Below are 12,752 nucleotides of genomic sequence, written 5' to 3' on the forward strand. Positions count from 1 at the left end.
TCCCTTGCATTGGCAGGCAGATTCCTATCCACTGTGCCACTAGGGAAGGCCAAACGTTAATTTTTGAATACCACATTTTTGTCAGTTTTCTGTATTGCAAATATATTGTACATTTTGTGGTTTGCCTTTTCAGTTTCTTAATAATATCTTTTGATGAATAAGAATTCTTAATTTCAGTGTAATCAAAGTACTCAATCTTTTATAGTTTACTGCTTTGTGTCTTTCTTAAGAACTCATTAGTTAGCCACAGCAATCAGACAAGAAAAGGAAATGAAAGGAATATAAATTGGAAAGGAAGAAGTAAAACGTCACTGTTTGCAGGTGACATGATACCGTACATGGAAAATCCTAAAGACATTGCCTAAACAACTACTAGAATGCATCAATGAGTAAGTTGCAGTTTACAAAATTAGTATACAGAAATCTGTTGCATTTCTATACACTAACAATGAACTATCAAAAAGAGAAATTAGGAAAACAATCCCATTCACAACCACATCAAAAAACAATAAAATAAACAATAAAATATCTGAGAATAAGTCTAAACAAGGAGGTAAGAGACCTGTACTCAGAAAACTGTAAGACAATGTTGAAAGAAATTGATGACACAATCAAATGGAAAGATATACTGTGCTCATAGATTTGAAGAATAATTATTGTTGAAATGAACTTACTACCCAAGGCAATCTATAGATTCAATACAATCCCTATCAAAATAGCAATGGCATTTTTCATAGAACTAGAAGTAACAATTCTAAAATTTGTATGGAAACACAAAAGATCCCAAATAGCCAAAACATTCTTGAGAAAGAACAAAGCTGGTGGTATCACTCTCTACAAAGCTACAGTAATCAAAACAGTATGATACTGGCACAAAAAACAGACACGTAGATCAATGAAACAGAATAGAGAACCCAGGAATGTTCCCAAATTTGTATGTCTATTCAAGTCCTTTGCCCATTTTAAAATTCAGTTATTATTATTATTTGCTATTTGCTGTATAGTATGGTAGCTTTATATTTAACTTAAAAAAAATCTAACAATCTGTTTTCCAAAGTGGCTGTAATATTTTATGTGCATGCCAGCACTGTATGAGGGCTCTAACTTCTCCCTATCTTCATCTACACTTGTTATTGTCCGATGTTTTATTATATCCATTCTAGTGGGTGTGAAGTGGATTTCATTGTGGTTTTAATTTACATTTACTTAATCACTAATGACATTGAGCACCTTTTCCTGTGCTAATTAGCTATTTGTATGTCTTCCTATAAAAGTCTTTGCAAATCTTTTGCCATTTTTTGATTGGGTTGTTTGTCTTATTTATTATTGAATTGTAAGAGTTCTTTATGTATTATGGGTACAAGTCCTCTGTATGATTTGCAAACATTTTTCTCCATCTATGGTTTGTCTTTTCATTCTCTTAATACTGTCTTTTGAAGCATAAACTCAAAAAGTTTCCATTTTAATGAAGCCCAATTTATCAATTTTTTCTTTTATGCCTTGTGCTTTTGGTGTCATATCTAGGAACTCTTTGCCTAACCCAAAGTCATGAAGATTTTCTCCTCTAATTTTTTTTAGCAAATTTATAGTTTTAGTTCCTATATTTAGGTCTATGTTCCATTTAAAGTTAATTTCTTTGTGAGGAGAGGATCTAAGTTTTCGTTTGTTTTGGCTTTTTTTTTTTCTTTCCATACAGACATCCAATTGTCCTGGCACCACATACCATGTTTTTAAAAAGACTATCTTTTCCTTACTGAAGTGAATTGTCTTGGCACATTTGCTGAAAATCAACCATAAATGTAAGGGTTAATTTCTGGACTCTCAATTCTATTCCATTGATCTATATGCTTAGCTCATTGCCAATACCACACCATCTTTTTAAAAAATTTTTTATTGGAGTATAGTTGATTTACAATGTTGAATACCACACCATATTGATTCCTATAGCATTGTAGTAAGTTTTGAAATCTTGAAGTGTTAAGTTCTTCAACTTTGTACTTCTTTTTCATAATTCTTTTTGGCTATTCTATAGAACTTTTGCATTTATACATACATTTTTGGATCACCTTGTCAATTTCCACAAAAAAAGCCTAAAAGCATTTGTCAAAAACTGTGAAAAATCTGAGATTTCACTCTATTGCAAGCTAACAAGTTACAGAAAAAGTGTACAGACTCCTACTTTAATCTAATATTCCAAGGTCTTTTTGTCCCAATTTCAATCTTCCTATTCATTTTTTTTTTTTTTTTTTTTGCGGTATGCGGGCCTCTCACTGTTGTGGCCTCTCCCGTTGCAGAGCACAGGCTCTGGACGCGCAGGCTCCGGACGCGCAGGCCCAGAGGCCATGGCTCACGGGCCCAGCCACTCCGCAGCATGTGGGATCTTCCCGGACCGGGGCATGAACCCGTGTCCCCTGCATCGGCAGGCGGACTCTCCACCACTGCGCCACCAGGAAAGCCCTTCCTATTCATTTTTTAAAATATTTATTCATTTGGCTGTGCTGGGTCTTAGTTGTGGCATGCAGGATCTTTGTTGAGGCAGGTGGGATCTTTAGTTGCAGCATGTGGGATCTTTTAGTTGCGGCATGTGGGATCTAGTTCCCTGACCAGGGATGGAACCCGGGCCCCCTGCATTGAGAGCATGGAGTCTTAACCACTGGACCACAAGGGAAGTCCCGTAGTCATTCTTTTTAATTGCTTATTGTTGCCCTTACAAAATACTGAGTTTAGCTATTTAAATACATACCTTTGTTGATCTTTCCATAGGGATGCCCATTCCTACTATAGCTTCAAGCCAGACTCCTATCTATTCTTTAAGACCTCCAGATCAAACATCCTTCCTCTCCTCTCCTGTTTCTGCACCTTCTTCATATCTTCAGTTGGTAGTAATCTTTCCTATTTCTGACCTCCCATAGCACATTATCTCTATCTCTGTATGACCCAACTTCTTTTCCTTTTGTTGTTTAATTACACATCTTATTTTTTTCAGTAGAACCTGTCTATTAATAATGTCTGTATCTCCCCTAGTATTCTTACACAGGGACTTGATCAATACACATATTTGCTGAATAGGGATACAGTTTTTTTTGTGTGTATGATTTTCCTGTTCCTGACATTAGGTGAATGTGCTCAAACCATACTACAAAGAAATCCCAGGCTTTAAAGTTAAATAGGATTCTGGGTATGTGGCTTATCATTTAATTCTTTGAACAAGTATTCAACCAGAGGTCTATCTTATCCTCTGCTTTGAAACAATCTTGTGTTAACATGCTATGAAGTACAATAATATAGACAACCAAAAGAACTTGTTCATTCATTGTTTCTCCATGAAACTTCTCTTTATTTCTGTTCTGACCTCTTTGATACGTGGATTGATATTGTGGAAGGAAGACTTGCATTAAGGATCTGTACCTTAGCTCATTCAGTGAGCTAGCATTTACAAATTATTGTGCAAAGCAGGCTGTGATCAGTGGCATTACCTACTAGATGTATAGGTGCTACCATGCTCCCAAATATTTGAAAGATTAATTTTTTTAAGTGAATGACAGTGATAGCTTTATTAGATTCTTTCTTTCTTTCTTTCTTTCTTTCTTTCTTTCTTTCTTTCTTTCTTTCTTTCTTTCTTTCTTTCTTCCCTTCCTTCTTCCTTTCTTTCTTTCAAGAATAACAGAATAGGGCTTCCCTGGTGGCGCAGTGGTTAAGAACCTGCTGCCAACACAGGGGACATGGGTTCGAGGCCTGGTCCAGGAAGATCCCACATGCCACGGAGCAACTAAGCCCATGCGCCACAACTACTGAGCCTGCGCTCTAGAGCCCATGAGCCACAACTAGTGAGCCCACGTGCCACAACTACTGAAGCCCACGTGCCTAGAGCCCATGCTCTGCAACAAGAGAAACCACCACAATGAGAAGCCCGCACACTGCAACCAAGAGCAGCCCCCGCTAGCCGCAACTAGAGAAAGCTTGTACAGCAATGAAGACCCAATGCAACCAAAAAAAATTAAAAAAAAAAAAAAGAATAACAGAATAAAATGAACTATAGGCCCCTCAAAGCAAGTTTAAATGATTTGACCAGATTCCAGCATGGAATAAAGTTTCCATACTTCATCTGAAATCTTGCACTAATTCTTCCAATGTTTCCTGGAAAATTCCTAGAACTTGGAATAGAATGTGTGAATTATGCTAAGCAGAGCAACTGACTAGCTCACAACAGAGTTTGAACTACTTTTTCTAAAATTTTTAATTTTTTAAAAAATTGAGGAATTGACATACATTATATTATTTTCAGGTGTACAACATAATGATTCAGTATTTGTTTATGACCTTTTTTTTCTATTGGTACAGTAAGCCAAATGTCCCTATAGTATACATATACATAATAATATGAAAATAATATGTCTAAAGGGAGATTGGCAGAAATCCTATAGTAGAATATCAGGGTCTCTCTTTAGGAAATGATAGGTTCTATTTTGATATAGGGAAATAATTCCTCTTTGACAGACCTCACTAAAACTTGGACTATACAACTACTTCTCTTGATCTTATCTTATAGAAGAAAGCTATGATAATAAATAAGTCCAGTGAAGTTTTTGTTATTTTGTTGCCTGAGGGTTTTCCTGAAGTTTCTCCATAAGATACACCTGTATTACAAAACTATTAGATTCTTCTTCTGTCTTAGAAATCTTCAAAGATTTCCACTTTAGCAGAATGTGGCAATGATAATAACTTGGGATACTACGACAATAATCTGTTTCCCTTAGGTCTCTCATAGGTAGTGTCCTTAGGTGAGGACGAGGATGTTCACTATCCTCTATTGTGCAGCTCAACTGCTCATCTCCTTAGCATAAACACTGGTTTGAAAAACATTTTGGTTAGCACATGTAGAAGCCAGGGAGTTTTCCCTTCCCAACTCAACAGTGAGTAAAAGCTTTTCAGGACTTCCCTGGTGGCGCAGTGGTTGAGAATCCGCCTGCCAGTGCAGGGGACGCGGGCTCGAGCCCTGGTCGGGGAGGATCCCGCATGCCGCTGAGCCCATGCGCCACAACTACTGAGCCTGCGCTCTAGAGCCCATTTAAAAAAAAAGAAAGAAAAAAAAAGCCTTTCAGTAAAGTTCTTTCTGGCAAAATCTGTTTTCATAGCAAATTACTCAAACCAGGTCCTCTTCCTTTACGCTTCCTCTGCTTGCAGCGCTCCTACCACTCTTCTCAAAACTGGGGAACTCTTACTCATCCTTCAAGACTCAGCTCAAATGTCACTCCCTGGTGGAAGCTTCCTCAACATGGCAGACAGAGCCGGTTCCTCCCTCTCAGCTCACAGCTCGGCCTTTACCACTGTGTAACAGGATTATCTGTTTTCGGGTGGGTCTCGCCCCCAGGGTGTGAGCTTCGAGGTTGGGGACTGTGTCTTTCATTTTTCTGTTTGTGTAGTCCAGCATGTGACACACAGTAGGCTCAGTAAAGTTGAGTGACCGAAACTCTATTACCGGCACCTTCTGCCACAAGAAGCAATAATATCCCATCCAGGTTACTGTCGACGTTCCACAGGAGCCCAACTGCAAGAGCTCCAGATGGCACACCGGTTCCCGCCAACCCAGCGTTTAAAAACAAACAGCTGCGGACGCTAGGCAATAGAAGGTGGCCCTCACTAGGACCGCCTTTCCTCAACCCAGGCGGGTTAATACCCGCCAGCTGAGCCGCCAAAGGCGAGTTTGGAGTTCGCTCAGTTGAGGGAAACGCTTTCCTTGAGTAAACTCAGCGTCCTTGAGGTATTCTCCAACTCTGGGCTGGAGACGCTGTCCGCTTTTTTCTAACGGTGACAGGAAATCAAGGAAAAACGTGGGATTCAAAGATTTGGGGGGTAACTCTGCTCGCAGCCACTCAGATTCGAAGCTTGCGGTTGATCCCGACCTGACGTCTGTGAGGACCCGCGCCTTACACTCTGCGTCGCCTGCCCCCAGGCTCAACGCCCACCCCATGCAGCCACTCCCTCAACCGCCCGCCCTCTTCGCGCCCCGCCCAACTCCTGAGCGGCGAGCCACCATTCTCGCGACAACTCAGCTAATCTCGCCTTTTTGAACAGCGGGATCTCGCGAGAAGCAGCTTAGGAGCCGGCCTGTAACCTGCTGGGGCGGCTCTTCTAGTCGCAGCTGCCGCAGCGTCCGCCGCCTCAGACACCTCCGGACGGATTCAGTTGTGGGGGAAGCGGAGGTGTCGCTGGCCCCGGCCTGTGCCTGGACACTCAAGGGGGACTACAGGTTCGAGGGTGACTGGACTCAGCTGGAGAACTCGGTGGGGGCGGCGTTGGAGGCTGGGCTTTGGTGGGGACGGAGGGCGAGTTTGGGCTTGAGAGCCGGACTCCTCTGGTGGTGGTCTGGACGTCCCGGACCCTGCTAGGGGACCGTGGGTGAGGTTCTGGGCTCTGGCCGCTGGCGCCCAGTTCGGAGAGGCAGGGAAGGGAGTTGGGTTTCGGGGGTGCTGTTTTTGGGTTGGGAGTCCTGAGGCCTTTCCCCGGAGATGAAGGCGGTACCCTTAACCCTCCTTAACAGGGCAGAGGAACAGTTGTGCGCCGCCCCTTTTCTGTCATCCTGGGTTAACGCCGCGAGGTCCTGAGGAGGGTGCATCACAGTAGGAGCTAAGGTGGCCCGAGTCTCGCTCGCTTTGGGTGAAGAGTGAGACCCCAATAAGGTGTTAAGTGGTTTTATGCTGTAATGGTATCACGTGCGGTAACGCTTTGTTTTCCCCAAACTTGCACAGAAAAGCTGCTTATTTTTTTCTTTTTCAGATTCAAGTCTCCTAACACCCTTTATCCTCGGGAATGGGGTGCAGGGAGGTGAGACATCACTTAGTGATTTGTTAGTGTGGGCGCAATGTGACCATCACTGGGCTTCACAGATTTCGTACTAATCTTTCTCCTCAGTATTTTGAGTTCATGATAAGTCACTAGTCCTGACATGCTAAAGATAGAGCATCACTCGCTTGTCGCTTTATGCACTTAGCATATAAAATTTACTTAAATGTTTTTTAATCTTTAAGAGTCTTCATGCTTTTTATTTAAATTAACAATATCAGAGAAAAATCACAGTATATTGATTTTCTTTGGACAACTGGGTACACCCCCCCCTACAATTTGATCAAGACTTTAGAGAGGGAGTTACAGATAAATTTTGAATGAAATAGATTGTAGAAATTGGTATAAGAGATATAATAAGGAGTGCAACTATACCAGCCAAAAAAGTTTCTGTACTGGGGAGCCCGTCCAGGACTGAAGCCCAAGCCTTGAAAATGAGGACTCTAGTTGTCATTAGAATACAAAGCGGAAAGCAGTAGAAAATACTTGGGGGAGGATTTGATGGTGGATAAAGACTGTTAAAAAAGTGTGTGAGGAGAATTATTTTTGAAGGTGTAAATGTGTTTCATAAATTTCCTAACATTTCTCAGAGTTTATGACCTAACTGCTATTACACATAAAAAAGTGGGAAGGAAGGTTCTGAAGCATGGAGTATGGCAAGGAACCATGGAGTCAGGAAAGCTTTCAGTGTCTTGACAATGTTTTTGGGATTTCACCTTTTTTTTTCTCCCAAAAAAACTTTCAGATGGGCTTTTTACATTCTGTATGTCACCCTTCCACCAATCTGAATTTTTTTCTTTCTCAACCTTTCTTCTAAGCCTTGTGAAAATTTTTTATTATTAACCATGGAGTTACAAACCAGTATGTCCTGCTTTATGGCTTTTTACATTAGGTGGCTTAGTGAAGTGTTGAAGTGATCTGGAAAATATTATGCACCTTTCAGAGGAATAGGTTATGAATAGCAAACTCACATGCCTCCAGATACTACACATATGAAAATAAAAATGAGTGAAATACACTAAAGAGTTTATGCCTCATCTAAGAGGGATATCCAGTTCTCACATTCACCTGATCAGTGCCATAATGAATATGGGCCCAGTGTTCAGCCTTCTCAAGAGAACACAGGAAATCTAAATTTTTGCTTGCGGGTCTCCTGACTTTTAAAAATATTGACAGCTACTCGAAACAGTTAAAAATAACTTCATGTGGCCCAAGCAAACCCAAACCTGTCAGTAGTTGTATCCTGCTCTCCAGGTTTGGACCTGTGTTATGAGTAAGAATTAATAAATTTTACAACTGGAAAAAAAAAGATTTAAAGTAAGTATGCCAATTAGTTTGGAATTTCAGACCTAGGAGTAATTGGGGGAAAATGTCAACTCTTAATTGAAAACAGGTGAGTTTAATAGGCAAGTTTAATAGCCTTTAAATATGGTAGGGCAGATTGAACTGATACTTAGTAATATTTTAACTGGAAATAACTGAAGAAAAACCCTCTCAGTATATATGGTTTAATAACTGAGGGTTCTGAGCAAAGCAAAGGTATCTTGTAAGGCAATTGATTTATTGAGAAGCCCTTTATTGTATTTGCGATTAATATGTAAAATAAATCTAGAAGACCCTCTACTGACTCATCTATGGTTTTGAATGTTTACTGTTTGCTGTACCATCACACTTTGTCTTCCCAGTAATTGACTTTTATTGGAAGCAATATTGAGTCCTTGGATTTTATTCCGTGGCTGATGGTGCAGGGGGGAGGGGCATCGTGAGGGGAAGAAATGGGAAGGGGAAGCGTGAGGTGAAGCAAGCACTCATGTGCTTCTCTTTTACATTGTGCATTACAAGATTGATTTGAGTTAGCTAGTTTTTCTTGTTAAGAAGAATAGGTACTTTGATTGATTAAACACAGTGCCTTATACATAGGAGAGCTTAATGATATTTGTGGAATTGAGCCCCGTGGATTAAACCACATTTATCCATTAGTGGGAAGTACTTTAATCACATAATCTGATTCATTCTTAGTTGGGCTGCGGGGAATGGGAGTTTAGAGGTCAGTCCTAGGAAAGAAGTGAATCTTAGGCTTATAGAGGGCAAGGTGAAGTCTTCCATGGGAGTAAGGGTGAGAAAGGAGGCTAGGTGAAGGAGAGTTTGAAAAAGCAAGATAGAAATGGTCAAGTACCACTTAGTCTACCGTGCAGTTTTACAAAGAGCTCTGCTTTTTGCAACTAAATTTATCATAACTTATGCAAAGACTACATAGAATATTGTTTTTTTAATAGATCTTCATTGGAGTATAATTGCTTCACAATACTGTGTTAGTTTCTGTTGTACAGCAAAGCGAATCAGCCACATGCATACACATGTCCCCATATCCCCTCCCTCTTGAGCCTTCCTCCCATCCTCCCTATCCCACCCCTAGGTCATGGCAAAGCACCGAGCCGATCTCCCTGTGCTATGCTGCTGCTTCCCACCAGCCAGCTATTTTACATTCGGTAGTGTATATATGTCGTTGCTACTCTCACTTCGCCTCAGCTTCCCCCTCCCACCCCATGTCCTCAAGTCCATCCTCTATGATCCTCTATGTCTACCTCTTTATTCCTACCCTGCAACTAGGTTCATCAGTACCTTTTTTTTTTTCTAGATTCCATATATATGCGTTAGCATACGGTATTTGTTTTTCTCTTTCTGACTTCACTCTGTATGGCAGACTCTAGGTGTGTCCACCTCACTACAAATAACTCAGTTTTGTTCCTTTTTATGGATGAGTGACATTCCATTGTATATATGCGCCACATCTTTATCCATTCATCTGTTCACCCACCTCCTAGAGTAACAAAATAGAGTATTGGTTTTTAATCAGGACTACTTTGGGAGTTTGCAGACTTAGTTTTCTTTCTTTTAGCCCAGTCTTCTTAGGTCAAGTTAGTCTAATACCTCTTCACCCAATCCTTGCCTCTCTCTGGTGTGGGAAGTGAAATAGGAGAAGATGTGTATTCTGTGAGATGTTCCTCTTTGAGAGTTTAAAAAACATCCTGAAGAATCTGTTATGTATTTTTGGAGATTATGTTTGTTGAAGGAAGAACCATCATTTTCCTCTCCCCATGTTTCTACATGACTTGTAAAGTAAGGAAGTTCTCTTGGAAGTAGCTTTCCCCCTTCTTTCAACTCCTTGGGTGAGATGCCCTCTCAAGGAAGGATTAGGTGAGGACTGGAAGGAATTGAGTATGCTTTTGCTCAGTGACATCTGGTTCTGTTTTTAGAGCTCTCAATTCTTAGGACATAACATTCTCTACTCCCCTGTAGGATGGATTTATCTGAGCAGCCTGGACCCTATGAGGGAGAAGAAAATAAACGTATACAGTTCTAAGTTTAATTTACAATTGAAGTTAATAGGTAGCTGTTTTGGCCACTGATTTCAGCTATAATTTTACCTTTGTCTGACTCCTTTGTTTCTTTGTTGGTTATAAACCCACAGTAAGGGAGAAGGATGCTCATTAATGGAAGAAGAACTATTTTGAAATCTTGTCTCCTCTTGGATAGAATGTTTATTAGGGTTTAAGCTAATGTTGCATTTCCCTACTATGGCTTGCTCTGGTTTGCTTTGGCATCTTGAAACTGAGAACTGCCTTGTTAAGCAGGTAGCAATCTAGAGCTCAGAGGTGGAAGGTAAGCAATCAGAATTCAAAGAGATCCTCTTTGGGAGAGGATTAAGAGGTTGGTAAATGTTCGATGTAAGCAGTGAGAATACAATGAGCTAAAATACTTGAAATAGTAGAAACTTGACATTAAAGAGGAAAGATTTTATGTGGAATATGTGACCTTATGTCACAGAAGATTTCTGAAGATTTGTAAGATGCTAAAAGGTATCTATGCCAATAAAAGCATCTTTTTAAATCCTAATTAATAGTTTAATTATATTTTTCTGTTTAAAAATGTAAGATATCTGATTACATGGTACTTATTTTTATCTTTGTAGTTGAAATGAATGGTCTGTTAGTACTTTTGGTCATGAACTGAAATTAACATTTGTTATTTGGTTGAGGGTGAGTCTGTCATAGTGAAGTACTAATTGAAGTACTTGATTAGAAACTATGAATAACACTTTTCTAAGGTCATTTAACATTGTAATCATACTTTTCTTTTCATTGTAATCATACTTGGAATACCTTATTTGGGATCACTTAGATCTGTGTTTAAAGCCGACTGTTAGCTTTATGACATAAGTTACTTAACTACTCTGAGCTGTTGTTGGCTCACATGAAAAATGGAGGTAGAACACAATTGTCAGGAGTTTAAGAATGAAATTAAATAAAATATACACAAGGGCTATGTAAATAGTAAAGTGAATATAACTTGTTAGCACTTTGTACTGTGTTTATGCTCAGAAAATAGCATACTGTCTGGTGATCTTAAGACACATCAGGGGAATTTACATTTACATCTAGCTGTCTCATTTGTAGGGAACAAATTCAAATGGCTATTTGCAGCCTTGACAATATGACTCTTCCACTGGAAATTACAAAAGTTTTTTTTTCTTTTTCTTTATTCTAGTCCACAATGAACAGGAGGAACCTCTTTCTTTTCATGTTGGCATTGACTATCCATTGACACATCTGGTATTCTAAGTAATCTTTTAAAAATTGAAATATAGTTGATGTACAATATTATGTTAATTTCAGGTATACTACATAGTGATTTGACATTTGCATATATTGTGAAATGACAATAAGTCCATTAACTATCTGTCCTGATAAAACTTACTGTATAATAGTACTGACCATATCCTTATGCTGTATATTACGTCTCTGTGGCTTGTTTCGTAACTGGAGGATTGTACCTCTTAATCCCCTTCACCTATTTCAACCCCCCACCTGTCTCCCCTCTGGATACCACCTGTTTGTTCTCTGTATCTGTGAGTCTGTTTTCATTTTGTTTTGTTTTTTAGATTCCACATATAAGTGAGATCATATGGTATTTGACTTATTTCATTATAGTATAATACCCTCTAGATCCATCCATGTTGTTGCAAATGGCAAGGCTTCTTTTTTTTAATGGCTGAAAAATATTCCGCTGTATTTATATACCACATCTTCTTTATCCATTCGTCTATTGATGGGAACTTAGGTTGCTTCCATACCTTGGCTCTTGTAAATAATGCTTCATTGAACATAGGGTGCACATATTTTTTCAAATTGGTGTTTTTGTCTTCTTCAGGTAAATACCCAGAAGTTAAATTGCTGGATCATATGGCAGTTCTATTTTTAATTTTTTGAGAAACCTCTATACTGTTTTTCCTTCTGGCTGTACCAGTTTACATTTCCACCAACAATGCACGAGGGTTCCCTTTTCTCCATCCTTGCCGATACTTGTTATTTATTGTTGATGATAGCCATTCTGACAGGTGTGAGGTGGTATCTCATTGTGGTTTTAATATGATTAGTGATCTTTTCATGTGTCTGTTGGCCAGCTGTATGTCTTCTTTGGGAAGATGTCTAGGTCCTCTGCCTATTTTTTAATTGGGTAGTTTGTTTTTTTGATGTTGAGTTGTATGAATTCTTTGTATATTTTGAATATTAACCCATTGTTGGATATGTTGTTTGCAAATATCTTCTCCCATTCAGTAGGCAGCCTTTTCAGTTTGTTGATAGTTTCCTTTGCTGTACAAAAGCTTTTTAGTTTGATGTAATCATATTTGTTTATTTTTCTTTAGTTTCTCTTGCCTGAGGAGACAGATCCAAGAAAATATTGCTAAGACTTATGTCAGAGAGCTTACTGCCTATGTTTTCTTATAGGAGTTTTATAGTTTCAGGTCTTACATTTAAGTCTTTATTCCATTTTGAGTTTGTTTCGGTATATGCTATGAAAATTAGTACATTTTGATTGTCTGTATGTAGCTGTCCTGTTCTCCCAAC

General features: G+C 39.3%; 1 protein-coding gene across 6 annotated transcripts in view; it reads left to right on the forward strand.

The window, feature by feature from the left end:
• Positions 1–6,081: 6,081 nt before the first annotated feature.
• Positions 6,082–12,752, forward strand: part of BTBD10 (BTB domain containing 10) — a 71,958-nt gene continuing 65,287 nt past the window's right edge. Inside the window, exons 1-2 of one of the 6 annotated variants that reach the window (XM_060159628.1) lie at positions 6,082–6,250; positions 6,778–6,825. The gene's annotated coding sequence lies outside the window, so the exon portion shown is untranslated. Of the gene's footprint in view, positions 6,251–6,777; positions 6,826–11,389; positions 11,457–12,752 lie in introns of those variants that run through there. The other 5 variants (XM_060159625.1, XM_060159622.1, XM_060159623.1 and 2 more) reach the window with 5 other exon arrangements.

The sequence above is a fragment of the Lagenorhynchus albirostris genome, chromosome 9 (assembly GCF_949774975.1).
Source record: "Lagenorhynchus albirostris chromosome 9, mLagAlb1.1, whole genome shotgun sequence".
NCBI lineage: Eukaryota > Metazoa > Chordata > Mammalia > Artiodactyla > Delphinidae > Lagenorhynchus > Lagenorhynchus albirostris.